This window comes from Harpia harpyja, chromosome 9 (genome assembly GCF_026419915.1).
Source record: "Harpia harpyja isolate bHarHar1 chromosome 9, bHarHar1 primary haplotype, whole genome shotgun sequence".
In the NCBI taxonomy this organism is placed as follows: domain Eukaryota; kingdom Metazoa; phylum Chordata; class Aves; order Accipitriformes; family Accipitridae; genus Harpia; species Harpia harpyja.
The window spans coordinates 39,083,022-39,100,764 of NC_068948.1; the positions used below are offsets into that span (position 1 = coordinate 39,083,022).

A 17,743-nucleotide genomic window follows, 5' to 3' on the forward strand; every position below is an offset into this window, starting at 1 on the left:
GGTATATTATGTTCTCTTCAGATGTCCTCTCTGAGAGTTGCAATCAGAAGTGCTACTCCATTGCCATAACCGTGTAGTGACTATCGAACCTTCTGGTAATCAGGGAGAACAAGCACACTTCAGTCCAGAATTTCATTCATTACAAGCTACAGCAAAGAGATAAGAGAAAATGCTTATCCTAACCAGGTTATAGGCATCAGTTACATGTCAGCTTTTTACCCTGCTGTTGACCCAGATCTGTGACAGTAGCTAAAATGATAATTTGCTGAAATTCTGACCCTTCTTGCATAATTTTCTAAAGTCGTACCAAGAAACACATAAAAACTGTCCCTGTTTTGGTGCTTGGTTGGGTTTAATTTTCCACTGGTGTCTTCGCTTTCAGTATCCATCAGTCAGTGTTATACGTGCTTCAAGTCAAAGCTGCTGTGAAGTGCATCCCCCCTGCTGTTGTTGGGTTTGGGGTGGGGTTATTTGGGGGGGTTGGGGGTTTTATTTGCTTGTTTTGTTTCCCTCCTCTCAAAAAAAAACCAACCCAGTACATTGTCTCTCTGGTGACCTTTACGCTCATCTTTTTTCGCTACTTTTCTCTACTGATTGTAGTAAATACCTAATCATTGCTAAGCTTTCATTTCAGAAGTTACAACTGGAAGACTAATGTGGAAGAACTGTAATCAATAATGCCTTTTTTAATTAGATTAAGTTTAAAAGTCTTCTAGACCAATGTAATTCAGGATGTTCCTTTGATAGATAGATAGTTTGTTCTTAGGGAGAACAGTTTTTTCCGGTAACCTTTTTCTGGTTGGCGGTGGGGAGTGTTCCATTTGACATTTTGTAGAAAGCAACTGAGTTTCAGGTTTTAAAAAAATTGAGTATTCTCATTTTGGGAAACCAATTGCAGTCCCTTTGATGTGCCAGTTACCCTGGTTTATCTGACAGGTGGTACTAAATGACATTATATCCATCACTTTCATTTGTCTGTCAGTGCTCTAGATTTTTCTTGTAGCATGGTGTTTGGTGGGTTTCTTTGACTTTGTTGTTAACATGTGAACAAGCTGTATCATTAGGAGTGCTTTGAATCCAGTATGAGTTGGATCTGGTTTGGGTAATTTACCATGTCCACGCTACATCATCATGTTTAAAGCAACAACCTTTAAGAACGCAGAGGTTTAAAGGCAAACGTATACACAGTAAGTTGTAGGCAGTCCCTTACTGTCCAACCCACATTACATTTTGTGAGCATGCAGTAGAGTTGAATCCACCATTTGCAACAATTTACAGAATATAAAATATATAGCTGACAGCGGACCCATAATTCTGATTGCTTACTGTTATGTTCAAAACAAAACGCCACCAATGGCTGGAAGTAGCGGTGGCTCTTTAAAAGTATTAAATCTTCAAGCTATGTGAAATGCAATTGCCATGGCTTCTTTTTATCACAGCATGCTTGTCTCCTAGAAATTATGCTATAATGAGGTTTGGTTTATATATTTTACCCCTTTCCTCATTAAAGTGCTATCTCTCGGAAGAAGCGCTTTGTGTCTTGAAATACTGCGCGGTTAAAATGAAGGCAGGTTTATAAGGATTTAATGTACTTGGGAGCCAAGGTTTTGCAGCTTTATGGCGAAGATGTTTTAACAAAGGGCTTTATGGTAAGGGTGTGCTGTATTTTAGTCAGGCAGTTGCTCAAGGGAAAATTTTCAGTGTAAGCACGTCATGGCAGCAAGGAGAAATTCAGAGGGAAACAGGCCTCTGAGATCCAGTCGCTGTCTTGGCTGATATTAAGTCTTAATTCTTTGCAATTTCAAGCCCTGAGGTTTTTTTACCTCTTGGCTCAAGGAAGACAAAGTCTTGTGCCATGTCATGCAACAACACGAGCAGGTCATTTAGGTTTCTCATTTCAGTGCTCAAAGGCAGGGTGCAGGAGAGCGTGCCTGGGACAGCCACAGGTGGGGTTATTCACACCTTCTCAGGATGGAGCTTGTTTTTTCAGCATTTTATCTCCAATATTCATTATTAAAATCATACGCTAAAAGCAAGATTTTCTGAGTGTTTGGGGTTTGGAAGTGAAGAGGGCAGCAGTTTGGAGCGGTTGCCCATCCACCGCAGCAGAAGACGTGTCCTGGATCTGCCTGTTTCTCTGGGATACGGTTAATACCCCATGGTTTCCTGAGAGCCAGGGGGTTCTGCCATGGAAAACAGGTATAAAATTACAACCAGACACAGTTGTTGCTGGAGCTTCTCAGTTGGAACTCACTGTTATTATAAATAAAACAATTCTGTTTTGAAGGTTAGGCAATGAAAAGCACTTAGCTCGGGCCTTGGTGGCAGCCAGGAGACATAACCTCACATCCTTGAAACAGTGTGTAGAGAGATGGTCTTGGAAACCGATTCCAACTATTTCATGTTTTTATTTGTAACATCTTCTCTTATCCATAGAAAATTGTGTTCTACTTTGCTTCAGCGGTCTTCTCTCCGTCCCCATGCCCTCAGGTGGGCTGGTAATGGGTAATTTGCCCTACTGGGCTATAGCTTTCCAGGCAGAGCTACAGGTTCCTGCTGGAGGAACCCAATACCTTTCACTTTTCCAACTTCTTGTTTCTTGTGGAGTATCGTGGTTCTGTGTTACTTCCCCACAGATGAATTAGCTAGTGTTTTTCCAAGATGAACATGGTTTCATCTTTCTGGTGGCACTACTGACTTCCTAGGACTCTTTGTATTTCTTTTCTGGTATTTTACACCACCTCCTAAATTCAGTACTGCTTATTGATTTTGTTAGCTCACCTCTAGAGGGAGGACGAATGTAATTTGGAGCAAAATTTGGGAGCAAGGGAGGAGGGTAGTTAATCTTGACAGTGATCAAAATTTGGTTGCAGTTGAGACAATAGCAGTGCCTCTGTCCTGACGTTATGGAGGACCGAGTGCTCCTACTCTGGGTTTGTGCTGTGAGTGGATCTCAGGCGGATTGCCGAGCAGTCGTTGCAGGGATAGGATGTCTGTAGGATCAGGCTTGATTTTGAAATACCGGCCATAAACTGAAGACTTTTCATCCTGTTACCAGTCCCCTGGGCCATGCAGTCCCAGTGTGTGTCATCTCCTATTAGTCTTGATGCAACCAATGACCTTGTTTGTGTGAGCACATTAAGCACAACATTAATATCTAATTTGACTACTTTGAATTCAGACAGGCTGTAATCAATCACCTGAACTCTCTTGACAGTGAATATGGCTGGATGGGATAAGGAGAACAGCTAAAATGCATGCTTGTGCCAAAACTCTAGGAAATTGGAAAACTACTTCTGAGCCTGTCTAGCTGATGTAACTGTAGCTGTTGGTGGAAACGGGTTCTTCACTAGAAAGCAAAAGCTGCAAAAGCAAGAAATTTGTGGTCTTTGTAAAGGTCTGTTCAGCTTTCTTCCTGCCTGTTAAATACCGGCATGGTAAATGAGACTGCAAAGATACAGAGGCACCTTTTAGAAGATGTTTTAGGAGAAGTTCTAACCTGTTCCAGTTTTTGGATCCCTTTTGAACCCCAGCAAGATTAGTTTCAGGATGGCAAAGATGAATTATGAGGCAGATAAATAAAAATGGCAGACTGGCATGGCTGGATTAAAAAGTGCAGTCAGAACAGTTCTGTCACTGAAGATGTTATTTCCATTAAATGTTTTGAGATTTAATATTGATTTCAGTGAAATTACCCTTGAAAACAGATTTCCTCCGAACCTTTGTTTTTATATATTTGTTTTGGAACTACTTTAGGAGGCGGAAGAATGAAACTTTTGCTTCAGACAGTTTTTATGTTTTGAAATTGGCTTTTTCCCCTGTATGAACTGTTTTAAAAATATTATTTATTATTTGTATTCCAGTCATGTCTATGCACTCTAGTTATGGGCTAAATGTCATTTTGCTAACCACAGTGCAGACTTGGGGGGGGAGGCATCAGTTTCTGCCTGAAAAAGCTTTGGTTTTGTATGTCTGACTGGGGCTGCATTGATTGCCAGTGCCTATTTAAAAAAAAAAAAAAATCCAAAACAACCTTCTCATTTTACAATATGTTGGCTGCCTTTTTGTTTAAAGAATTATAAATACATCAGCAGATTTTCCACAAAAACACATATGCTTTCTTCCTGATGAGCATGATGATGTACTGAGAATCGTTGCAAGAGGCCTTGAATCTCCTTCAAGTAGAGGATAGTGCTGAGGTTGAAATTGAAATTTTAAATAACTCCCTTCATTAAAAAAGATGCTGGTGGGGCCTTGTTAGCAGAAGAATTGCCATTTTCTGACTAATTTTTTTTGCCAGCATGGGAACAAAGAAAGAAAGGAGGAGGCAGAATAAAAGCTTGTGTGAGTGTACGTACAGAGGCTGCAGCTCTCTAAACTGGTAATGGTATCTGGAAAGAGTCCAGGCTGTTGTAAATATGAACTTTTGTCAATATTCCCCAAGCTTCTTTGGACTCTAGGGTGGGCTTTATTAGCTGAAGGTCACACCATTGTGCTGTCTCCCTCTCCTGAGACCTCTGATACCTTCCTGAAAGGACAGCCCATTATCCCTGGGCTTAGAAGCCAGCTTTCTCTTCAGTGGCGCTGAAGCTGATAAGCTTAAGAGGCATATTTCATCCCCCCACTGCTGCTTTCAGGAGACAAACAGTGTTTATCGTTCCTGATTAATTCCAGTTGAACAAAAAAATAAAATAGGAGGCATGTGTGTGTGCACACATGTGCGCATGCACAGAGACACAGAGTTGACTTTTTTTTTAGGCTGGTCTTCTTGCATAACATCAACTCACCGCACTGGCCGCAGCAAGCAGCGTCTGGTGCTGCATCTTTGTTTTTCCTAGGTGGTGTGTCCAAAGATTGATTCAGTAATGTGAGAGGATCCTGGGCTGTGATCAGTGTAAAGAGACAGGGGTGGAAAGGGGGACTGGGTAGCAGCAGCCTGAGCATCGAGGTTGGAATTGATTTGTGGCAATTAAGCATTAAGGTCTGTGAGAGCAGGACCACCCGCTGGGAGAGTGGCTTTCCATCACCTGCAAAAGATGAATGGCCTAAGGAGAGAGAAGGGCAGGGATTTCATACTCAGCTACCTGAAAAGAATCGTAAAAACATAGTGTATCTACCTTCTGTATCTTGCAGCCCTGTTCATCACAGCTAAATCCCTTTGCTGGGAATTGTACACAAGAGAGTTGGAAGATATAAATGCTAGTTGCTTCTACTGCTTTGGTTTCTCCATTTCTGTCTTTGGATCTGGCTTGAAATTTGTCAGGAGGTGTCTTGCTGATTTTCTTGTTACTACTGTTTCAGTAGGAATGTCTTCTCTACCTGGCTCCTGGTTTCTTAGGGTTACTTTTTTCCTTGTACTGAGATGCAGAGTATAGAATGAATAACAATGAATAACACGTGCAATGAATAACATTGTTCCTCTTGACACTCCTGCAGCTCTGTAAAATGCGCAGGTGGCACGCCCCAGTGGCTGGTGCATCCAGGGCAGGAGACCTGTGTTGTGTTCTCCTCTCTGGCACAGCCATGCTGTGCAAGACACCTCGTCTGCCTGTGCCTGAGGTTTTCGAGTGGAAAATGAGAACGTTGGTACCATATACAGCCCTGTGTGTTTGGATGACCACGTAGCTGCAGCCCAAGTTAGGTCTTTTACAAAGGGCTCTGTATTTCCTTCAGTTTTGTTGTGTTGGGCTTGCCAAGGTTGAGGAGTCAAAGAAGAGATCACACATGGCTGAAAGGAGCCTGCTGGTACCTGTACCAGAGGAGATGATATTTCACTCCGTAAAACTCCAAATTTTTCAGCCTTTTTAAAAAAAAGTAAAAGTATTAGAGAGCTGTGGTATGTGAACTGCTTTCTCGCACTTTGCTTTTTGTTCATATTGAACAAATGGGCCCCAACAGCCATTAAGGGACTTCGCCACTCTGCCCCCACCTCTGTTGCCGGGCTGCTGCTCATGCAGATGTGTATCAAATGCTGCACTGGACAAAAGCAAACCAACTGCTTAATGTACGTTGCATCAAATCCTCGTTTCGCTTGCCACGTGGGCCATGTTTAAACCAGATTCTTGGTACTCGGGTTACAACTAACTTCATTTCCTTTGCCAGAACAGGCAGAGGTGGAACAATATTAAAAATAATTTTACAAAACTATGTTTACTTCTCTCCAGTGAGGACCATGTTCAAAGATGGATTTTGCTATTATGGCTCCAGCGCTGGTGTAAACAGGGTCTAATGGGAAAGGCTGTAAAATAATAGGGCTAGTGGTCATCTTCACAGAAAAAGGAATTTCCATAACGCATTTCAAACTGGAATAGATCTGAAGCTTTGGCTGACCAAACACAACTAGCATTTCCATTTTAAAATGTGTATAGTAGCATGAAATGGGAGTGGTGGGCCTCTAATATTATTTTTTCAAAGGTAAACTGCACAAGCCTGTGGGAATTGGGGGCACTTACTTTTGTTTTGTGGATTGGGTTAAACTTGTCGTTCTTCACATAACATAGAATACAGTTAAGTTTTAGATGAGAACTTCCTTAAATATACCACACTGGTTTTTAAGGGTAAAGTAGATTTGAGAGAGAAAATTACTTTGAAATCCTAGCGAAAGGTTCTGAAGCTATGTGTACGGCTCTTTCTCCGGATTGGTTAACATGGTGGAAAGATTTTTATTAGTTCAGTGGTGCACTATAGACTGCAGTAGGGTATGTACTTGCTCGAACCACGAGTTTGGTGATAAGTGAAATGTTAATATGTGCTTGGCAGAGCTAGCTCTTAATTTCCCTTAAAATGGAGGGGGCAGAAATGATCTCATCGGACAAGATGTCTTTGGGCTACTGCCCACCGTTAGGTATGTCCTAGACAAGATTTATTTACGTGGTGTGGACGGATTATTTCCCTTTCCCTCCCTGAACCTGACCTGCGGTAGCTGTTAGCAAAAGAGCTTTCCACCTCCTGTATTGCAGGAAGCATTTTAGCTCTTGTTGAAATATGAAGCTCCTTTCCTTTATTAAAATTAAGAACCACTTTCTCACATGGCAAAGTGATAATAAAGACTGAAATTGGATCTATAACTTCATGAAAAGAAAGAGATTTTTTTTAAAGACAAATCATGCATGGTAATACCTCCATTGTTCTCTCGCTGTGTTCTTTGTATTGCTTAACTCTCTGCGAACAAAGAACCCATAACTGGAATTGTAAAAATAATCCAGGCATTTAAGTCAAAACTCAAAAGGCCCTTGGGAATCTCATGCAAAGGTGTGCCCTTGAAATGGTGGTTTATGAATTGTCTGAACAGGTTTGAACATCCTGGCCCTGAGGAAATCTATGGGAATTTTGCCGCTGACTGCAGTGGGGTCAGGATTTCACGCTTGGCGCTTTGTACATACTGCCGGGCATTGAGCAGAGCCGTCTTTCAGTCTTTGAGAAAGTCTGACTCCCTCCTCACAAGCAGGCAGGAGATTTTCTAGTTGGCTGCACTTGTGAATTCTAGTTAAGGGAATTGCTTTTGGTCCCCCCATCTTTGTCACTTACTTAAACAAACATGCAAACTGGAAACATGCACTTGCTCGAGCTTCAGCAGCAAGTGCCTCCTCAAGATCTTTTGTTACTGATCTAGAACTTAAACTGGTTGGGAAAGTGGTTTTAAGCTAAGGTTCAACCCTGCTTAAATGAAATCAATTGGGCAGAGAGATGGGAAATTTTATTCCTAGGTGCCATTCAAATATCTGAACCCAGGTAGTTTGAAGTATGAAGGTTTGTTCTCTGAGCTTGAACACATATCAGTACGGAGGTTGTATTGTAAACTGAAGCAGTGAGTACTTCCTCAGCAGTTTGTTGCAAAATAATGTGTTTTTAAAAGTACAGGTCTATCCAGGGTGAAAGTCACTGGGAAAGGAAGGTGCTTAAATGAACAGTGAGGGAATTAGTCCAAAATTTTCCTGCTAACCAAGCTATTGATTCAGCTAACCAAGGCCCTTTGAAACCTGCTTGAACATAGAAGTTAGCCCTGTTTGAGCAGGAGGTTCTGCCAGATGACCTCTCAAAGTCCTTCCCACTTAAGTGACTCTGTGGTTCTCTGGTTAGATGTCTCTCATGCCTGCCAGGGTATTTGAGCAAACCACTCGATTGTCTGTCCCTGATCATTGTAAACATAGACATCATCTTCCTCTGTCGTGTCACGGTCCAGGGAGAGGAGAGGAGGGTCACCAGAGTTGTAGCAAATTCCCCTTTGTCGTCAGTCTTCCAAATTCATGGTGTGGTGGCCAATGATATCAGCTGTTGTTTAAGGTCTGCTATTGGTGGAGTAAGCTCTGTATATAATGAAAAACAAAAACCAAAGAAACCATAATCCCAGAAAAAACATGATCCAGGGCTTCAGGAAAATTGGAACACTTAAGTTACCTAATCGTAGTTCTCCATCAGGAGAAAAAGTTTAGGAAAAATTGCTAGAAAAAACCTTCTAAGCTTGCAGCAACAATATCCCACAGACCATTGTCAATCCAAAGTAATCCCACGAAGCTCAACAAACTGATTTCTAGCAAATTTGTTTGTAATTAATACTAGTAGAACTTAGATCAAAAAAGTAGGCTGTGCGCCCTTCATGTTACTATCAGTAGTTGGAAGGGGGAGTTGGAAGGCTACATCCCGTGTACAACACTAAAGTTTATTTAGGCTTCTCTGCCACTCAGGGGATTGCAGAAATGTTGCAGTGGCTGAAAGATTGGCCATAACTTTTTTGTGTTTAGTTGTAATGGAATGTGCAAAAACTTAAAAATTCCTTGAAAGTGCCTGGAGAGACCCAACCATGGTGTCAGCAGGAATAGGTGTTGAAAGCTGCTCAAGAGAGTGATGTTTCTCAGAATAGTTTGCAAGAAGTAACAATCACAACCCAGTATGGACAGTTGGAAAATGTTAGAAGTAAACGGTTAATTTTTCTGAACTTTTCCTTGCCCAAACACAGCTAACAGACACTTTTCAAAAAAAAAAAAAAAAAAAAGGCTTGGTTGTTCCTCACTGTAGCTGTCTTGAGGGCTTTCCTTAATGAGCTGTCTCCTTCTGTCCGGTATGGAAAGAAAAACAAAAGAGTTAGAGACCTTCCTTTGTCCCCATGTGATTTTAATCTGATTCACTCATTCCTAATCATCTTGAAGGATTATAAAAACAAAACCAGTTAAATCTTGGTTCTTACTTCTTTTCTTTCTCTTCCAAACATCATCATTTGTTCTTTTATCATGTTGCATTTCTTTACCCATGAATTAGCTGCCTTTTTATTTTCTTTCTATATAACAAAAGTCGGGCGGGGAGGGAGGGGGGTGATGGGTGTGCTGCTTTCTTTGATTCGTTCGACACACAAGTGTTCCTTGGCCTTTCATACCGAGGAGTGGATGCAGCTCTTGAACAAATTGGACCTACTTGTTTGCTGGCCTAGGCCATCTTGTTATCCAGCCAGCTGTGTTTTGATCTTGGAGGGCTGTTTGAAGATTAAATTGAGACATCTTTTGTTACTATTAAGTGCAGTAATTAAATCAGCTCAGTGTTATTTAAGTGTGGAAAATGTCGCTTCACTGGCCCATGGGTGCCTGAAGTTGCCATTAGACAGCTGTGTTGCTTCCAGTACTAATGATGAAGAGGTAGGAGAAAAGAGCCAAGTGCTCTCTAAATAATTTTCAACTCTTTCTGGGTTATGCCGGATCCCCTCCCTGCCTTTTTGTGTGATGTCTCTTGCTTGTCTCTCCTCAATTCATGAAGAACAAGGTTTTTGAGAGTGAACTTAAGCTTTTGCGCATGGAGAGCTGGAAGCGAGCGCCCTGTCCTGAGCGGAGGGTGTGGAACAGCATGGGTGAAACGTGTGGCAGCACGGCCGGGTTCCCTGGATTGGCAGCTGCTACTCCATCTCTGAGTTTGCAAGTTGTTCGCTCTGTGAATGACAAAAGAGGCTGAGGGAGCAGGATGGATGCAATAAATGAGCAAAGTTGGCTGCTTCCCCCCCCCCGCCTTTCCTCCATAGAAGGGAGTCTGCCAATCAAGTCAAGCACAGCGAGTACATTTGTTCCCATGAGGGTCATTGTAATACAATTTGCTGGTGAAGACTGGCCTGACTGTGAAGTGGTGGCACCTGGGAGATGTGAATTTTGGCTTAGGCCAGGGCTAGTATCATTCAGAGGTCACCTGGGCTTAACGGGGTGAGAGTCGGTTGCCCTTACCCGGCCCCCTTTGCCTTCTGCTTGCCGAGCAGATTGCTTTGAGAGAAGTGGCTGGAGGTGATGATTGGCAGCAGGGAGCGGGGCAGAGAGAGGCTGGAAGAGAAAGCGAGATCCTCAGTGGGAGCAGCAGTTCTTTGGAGGTCGAGTATGTTTTAATGCTGGGTTAAGTTGCACAGCAGTATTGGTTCATTGCTGCTGGCCGCACTGATCACTTGAGCGTTGCCTTGCTCTTTCCCATCGTGCCCTTGAGAAACCCTGTCTTACCCTCCTGTGCACAGCTGAACATACAACCGCTGCTCTTGTGGTTCCCACAATGAAATTCAGCAGCTCTCACTTCTCGACAGCGGAGCAGCAGACAGGATCACCCACAGCCGGTTTCGGCTACCATTCTGCCCGCTGAGGCAGAGCAGTGCGCTCCCTCCCCAAGCCTGCGCTCCAGCCTTGCTTCTGAGCCGTCTTGTTAGTCTGTCCTCCCGGATGCACCCGACTCTCTGGCTTCCATCCCCAGTAATTGCCCAGCAACATCTATTTGCATTGCTTTGTACGCTTCTGTGTTTTATAGAGGGGGAAGTGTATTTGCACTTTGCGAGTGTTTTTGAGCTGTGGCAAGGACAGAAGTATGGCAGATGGGTGGGGATGAGAGAATCAGGAGCATGATGAATCTGTTTTTCTTACCTTGTTTAAAATTGCCTGTTAAAATTCAGCAGCCGCACCTCCGATCAGCCTAATGGTGTCTGCCATGTTGCGAATACACAGTCATTAGTTGGTCCAATTCATGCATGCTGAGGTAGGAGGGTGATGTGAATGCAAAGGAGATGGAGAGAATAGGAGTTGGGGGGGCAGAGGAAGGAGGGGGAGAAGCTTGGTAATACAGTGACAATGAAACATACGGTAGTCACACTGGAAAACTTTCTCCTTCATTAGCAGGGATCTGTTGAGTTTCTGCTCACATTAGGGTAATTAACACAAGTACAGATTGTTGAACATCTGTGCAGTTTAACTATATGGCCGGTTCCCAGGCTTTAAACAGGGCTGTGAGGAGCCAAATGCAAAGCAGTATGAAAAGCCCACACACTATTCATTTTACTGAAATTAGCATTTCTGGATGGAAGCTGATGTTGCACGTCAGCTATAAATTTTCTCTGGTCTGTTGCCAGGTTGGCTAATGATCTGAGGTTAGTGTTTGTTAATAATTTTTTAAAATTTGTTACTTTTAGTATTCTGGAGGGGACGTTTCTATCTCACTTTTCTTTTCTTAAAAGGCAAAACAAAAAGCAAGCAAAACAAAGCATATGGGTATATTATATCTAATGCGCTTCTAATCTTTTTCCAATGGAAACCCAGGAAGGAATTGCCGGTTCAGCCTCCATTGGGGGCTGTTGGCTTCATGAACCACCAAGGCTTTTTAATATTTCTGACCAAACTGCGGTTTTAATTTTGTAGCCTTGTAAATGCCTGGGAGGCTCCGCTTACGATGTGTTGTAGATATGAGCTGCGTAAATAAAATGCAGAGCTTTGTCTGCAGTATGGTGGTTACACAGGTATTGCTTGTCCGCCCATCACCATCCCATAACTCTGTGTGTGTGTCTACATAGGGTTACCAGTATAAAGGTATAGCTGTATTTATGGATAGCCTTCTGCGTTGATTATCCCAGAGGACTGTTGTTTTGCTGTGGCATCTTGAAGATTCCTCCTTGCTTATTTTTACCTTGCCAGCTGAGAGCATCTGGGCCATGAGGCTTGACGGACTCTTGAGCGTAATGGCTAGCAGGAGCGAGTTCCCCGTAGAGGGCTCTTCACGCCACAGTTGCCTCTTATGCCTTGGTCCATCAGAGCCAGTGCTTGTTGGCCTTCAGGCTATGTAGCAAGACCACATAATACTCTAGGTAGGTTTTTTCGTTCTTTTTCCCTGTGTGGATAGGGACAGGCCATTTTTTCCTTAAATGGATGATTTGTGAAGCCTTCTTCACATGCATTTCCTGATAATTCATGGTCAGGGTTTTGATAGTGGATTTTAAGCATCTTTTGACTTTGCACCTAGAAATTTTCACTGGGAACTTCAGACCAATGGTTTCAACACATGACTGTCTACAATTCTCTCCTCTGGATGTGATTCCCCTTGTGACTTTTTTTCTAACCATGTTTTGGTGTTATATGGTGTTCCCAGTTGTGTATTGACTTGGGTGCTCTGGCTGTACCTATACTTAAGCCTATGAGCAATATAACTGCATACCTGAATACGCAAACACACCTGGTTTTGGATACGATTAAATTAAACAGATTTGTACCACACTAGAAACTTTTTGTGAAAGCAACTGTGCGTTTGAACCAAAGTGTGAAGAGTGTGCCAGGGACCATAAAACCTTTTAATTCAAAAGTGCAGTGCGCAGAGATGCTGTATCATGAAGACATTGGCATTTTTTTATTAGTCATGTTATCTCTTTCAGATGCAGGTTTTAACATATGCTGAAATTTAAAAAAAAAAAACAAACCTGACCAGTTTTTTCCACAAGTGGAATTGCTGTAAGACAGATAGCCCTTATCGCTGGGACAACAATTAGTGCACCATGTGTGTCAGGGAATTTTATTTTAATGGAGAAGACATTCATGTGTAAAGATAAAAAGCCTACCAATGTGCATAAAAATAATAATCCTTATTAGCACTGTTTTGTCCCTGCTGTTTTCACTAAGCAAAAAAATTTCATTCATGGTGGTTTTTTTAATGTAATCCCTGTGGGCTGATGTGAACAGAGCTGACCTTTGAAACCCTACTTAAATTTTAAAAGGCTTGTATATTTTTTTGTATAATTGGGAAAGGAAGGGACTTGGTGGCTTGGAGGAAATGTAATTCTTGCCAAGGTGCAGCGATTTGGTCCTTTAGTTCACCTTCAGCTCCTGCTCTGTAATGGCTTACACTCCAGGCCAGAATTCAGCTTGGCATCGCTTGAAGTTGTTGGTGAAATTGTTGCCGTCGCACCCACCAGCTCCTCCACCGTCTGCTGACAAACATCAGAGCTTGCAGAGCTTCATATTCTTTGTGACCAAAACACCTTCTGGGCCCAAAATGCAGTCTTCAAATTGAGTCCTGCAAATATCTGCGCTTCAGGAGCACCATTGCCCACATGCCTATAAGACAGACCCATAAATACTGTGCTCAATGTTTTGTCATTGCAGGGTCGTTTTCTAGGTTGAAGGTGTCCCCACAAGACACACTTGCTGAATCATATAAAACTGTGCAAGTTTAGTTAAATACATTGTTTATTTTTGAAGCACTAATTTAGTTAATCTAGTCCAAAGGGAAATTTGGGCTGGCCTACTTACTCTTGTAACAGTTTTGCAGATAATTATTTGTGCATGTGCACATAGGTGCGCACCACCTTAGTTTGGAAAAGAAAAATTGTGTGAGTGAAATGTTTAGCTACATTTGATTTCTTACACTCTCCATAAAGAATGTCAGAAGGTGGCACGTTGTATGGTAACGGCAAGGGACACGTATAGCTCAGAGAGCATCTGTTACAAAGAAGACGACAGAGGGCATTTGCCCTTTCAAAGAACGGTATGCAGTGAATGCAGCATTGAGATTTCCTCTGCGGTAGTCTTGCCAAAAGGGTCCTGATCCTTTGGTTAAGAAATACTTGTTTACGCCTAAATTGGAAAAAAAGAAAAATTTTTTTTTCAAAAGAAAGTAAGGCATTTTACCTGATTTTATACAACCATATCTTAAACCAATTAATTAGACCCATGTAGACAAGTCTGAAGACAGATCAAAAGAGTGAAAGAAGGAGGAAGAATTGTTGGAAGAGACTGGATTTCAGGGGGATGAGAGAGGGAGTTTCTTAGGGACACTTCCCTCTTCTTGAGCATTGGTTGTAATATTCCAGAAGCTGTAAAACTGAAGAATGCAATGTATGGTTGGGGTAGGGGGGTGTTGACATTTTATGTTAAGAAGATTGCTCCAGCAGTTTAGGTATTTGATGTATGTAAATGCAAGTATCAAAATATTATCATGCATTGTTTGTCGTTCTCTGTGCTGATGGCAAGAGGGTGGAAGAGGGCCATGCTTATAGGTCTTTGAGACATGTTAGCACTGCCTAATAGAGGAAGGTGCAACATGAGAAATTGTTTAAATCAATCACAGTGTTGCTATGTTAAACAGTTTGGTTTTTTCCTAGACTTGATGATACTCAGTGTTACTTTGAGTATTGGCAGAATTGTGTCACTTAAGTTGATGAGGATGTTCAGTCTTATCAAGTTTAACATCTGTGCTCCCTAGATTTGTACCCCACATATCTCTGCTGGATTTTATTTGGTCTCATTATAGGAAAACTCAGCTCTATACAAGAGAGTCATGCTCAGGAAAAGAAAAGAGTGTTCCTATTAAAACAAACAGACAAACCTATATTATTTTCACAAACTACTAGGTAGAAACCAAAGTCGCCTATTTGGGTATGTGGAACTGACCATGAAATTAAAGGGCTGCTATATCTGCAGATACACTGCTAAAATGAAACAAAATTTTCCTTTATTAATACCCCTGTTCCGCTTCAGCCCTACTTCTTAAGAATATTTCACACGGACTGGACTTAAATTGCCTAATCTGTTCCTGAAGAGCACAAAATGGCAACACATCCAGATAAGTGGTTTGAGAATTTTGTAAGATAGCAAAACTGCTGCTGGTGAAACAGAGCTGTCAGCCTTCAGTTACATGGCTGTATCTGAGACCACAAATACCAATTTCGCTTGCAGTGAGACTACCTGTAATGATTTTTCTAGCAGATTTTTCCAGCATGTACACTGTGTATCCCTCCCTGGCTGGGAGGCTGTAGGGCATGCACTGAGAAACTTGAGGACATAATTTTGAAGGACTTCCAAAGTTTCCTTGGAGGTCTCATTTCATTCATCATTAGGCTAACTTCTGCGAAGCAGCAAGTTCTCTTGTTCTCCTACGTGATCACTTTGAATGGGTCGTTGCATTTATTGAAATACCTCCATTAAGCTCAGAGAACTTGAGGCTGCTGCTATAGCTAGGCTGCATATCCTCAGCCACCTCTCAGCCCTTTATCAGACCCCAAACTGAGTGCGTCTTGCTAACCTTGCAGTTGCATGGTTGGAATTATCTCCATTGTGTAGATGGGAACACCGAGGCAGATTTGAAATTACTTGCCCCAGGCCACCTAATGCTGACAATAGACCACACGGTCCCTCAGCCTCTTTCTATGCCAAAACCATTCTCTTGTGTCTGCATATGGAAAAACCAGAGTAGAGCAAGCGGAGGGTGGTATTTGTTGTGATAACAATGTGCGTTCAGTCCCAAAAGGCCATCGGACAGTGATGGATACATTGCTGTGAAATTAAAATCGCCGAGAGATACACAGAAGGGAAGGCTAAAATGGTTGTTGCCATGCACGTAGGTGGACACGGGAGCACGCAGGCGGTGAGATGAAGCCAGCAGCGTTAGCAGGGTCCGTCAGCCTCTGCGCCAGGCAGCCCATTTGCATTCTTCTGTCAGGGAGTTGGAAGCTGCCACGGAGCAGTTTATACTCCAGCCTGCTCTGGCCTTGAATTATGCATGACCAATTTATCATGCCCCCAGCTGAAAAACTAATTGTGTCCCTGGGATATATTTACTAGAAATTGTAGTTTGCTGTGCTGGGGTCCCCAGAGTGTCCGGCAGAGCAAATGACTGGGAAGTCAGAGCGTGTTCAGAACAGGACTCCTGGCTCCGCCAGAGCCACCGTGCCGTTGATAGATTTTTCACTTCGATTGCCTTTCTGAGGGTTTACCCCCTCCTTCCCATTTTTCTTACACTGCATTACACTTAATCGGGCTGCAGGAGTCCTTCCAGTATCTCCAGTATCAAAAAGCACGCCAATGTGCCTGAAAAAAAGGCCATTTATTCAGGAAATGCCAACCAGATTGGGGGAAGGGTGCTGGTTTCTTCTGTGTGTGGTTTTTCTTTTTTTTTTAATAAGCGCAGTGTGGCTTCATGTAATGTCTCCAATTACCGTAAACGTCCCCTCCCTCTCCAGGTCTAGATTGATGAGATTCCCTAATTACTGTCATTTGAACGAGAGGTTGGGGAGGAGAGGATTTCTTTTCCTCATACAGAGCTCGTGGGGTGGGCTTAAGCTTGCAAATGGTATTACGACCAGGTCTGGCGAGGGAGCATGGGATGCCCCCAGCCGAATTTCTCAGCGATGAAATGCCAACTGTCAAACCTGTATCTGGCTGTAAACCCTCTCATAAGGTGGAGCTGAGCCATAAAGATCATAGGTGGGGGCGAGGTTTGAAAGGGAAGGAGGTAATTCACTGATAAATTAATCACCAAGTTCTGTCTGTCCTCCCCCACTTGTCACGGGAGGAGGATGTCAAGGAGTTAATCACAATAAAGGAGTCAACAGTAACACGACTTCAGAGGCAGAAGAGCCCTCTGGAATCTCTTGCTCCCTTTTTATTATCCTCCTTGTCCAATCTCGTAGAGCTCCGCCTAACGCAGTTTGCAGCAAGGAGTCCACATCTCCGAGGACGGCAGGAGCCGTGCCAGCTACTGTCCGCATGGCTTCACTGCTGGCAGCACAGGAAGATAAATCAGGAGGCCTGCTTTTCCAAGAGGCTGGGGGACTGCAAGCTGGGACTTTGGAGAGAGGGATCGCTTCTCTTCCACGACGGGCAGGAGCCTTTCTTACAGCCGTGCTGAAACAAGCTGTACGCTCGATAGCTGGGCTGTGCTCTCCCACCGCTTTAATGGGATTCAGTGCATGTCCTCTTGAGGGGAGAGCTGTAGGAAGTTAATTGGGCTGGAATAAAGGTGCTGGCAGAGGTGCTTTCTTAAGTAAATTCAAGATGTATGAAGTAGTTTGTGGAAACTATTTGCAGTAAGTGTGTGTATGGGAAGCTGAAAGAAGTTAAGGTGGTTTTATGTTGTTTCTGAATGTCACAGATCTGGATCAGCTTTTAAACATTCAGAAGCTCTCTACAGTTTCCTTCCTTCTAGTTCCCCAAACTTGTATTCATCATCTGTTCCCCAGAAATATCTGGTGAAAAGATTTTGTTCAGGTGACTACATGTCTTGCTGCAGAAAAAGTAGAGCACATCTGCTGTGTGATGAAACCATGCTCCTTTTTGCTGATATGTGATACAACCAGCATAAAAATAGATCTGAAGCTTGTAAAATCATATCAGAGAGAAGGCATAAACAGGTTTTTCTCTGAATGCAGATAGCCAGAGCAAAACCAAGGCTACAGAGTTCAAGGTTGGCATGGACTACCAAATCAGGACTATCCATACTGTATCCCCTCCAACCGTGGTGAACTGGAAATAGGCATGAGTCTGGACATAATGTCCTTGCAGGATGCAACATTGTAAGATTGCTTTGATACCTTTAAGCTATTGTATCTACTGATTCCCAAAGAACAGTGAACTTGTCATGGAGGCCAGCAGTTCACTGGGTCTCTGTGCAGAGAGGCAAAGGAAATGTTTAAGCTGAGTTGTACAGAGTATGTTACAGTCTGTTTTTCTGGAGGGTGTTGTGGCACTTATGAAAT

The 17,743-nt window shown here is 42.8% G+C and overlaps 1 protein-coding gene across 16 annotated transcripts in view; it reads left to right on the forward strand.

The window, feature by feature from the left end:
- FBRSL1 (fibrosin like 1) overlaps positions 1–17,743 on the forward strand; it is a 558,326-nt gene that overhangs the window by 458,256 nt on the left and 82,327 nt on the right. The gene's annotated exons all lie outside the window — the stretch shown is intronic.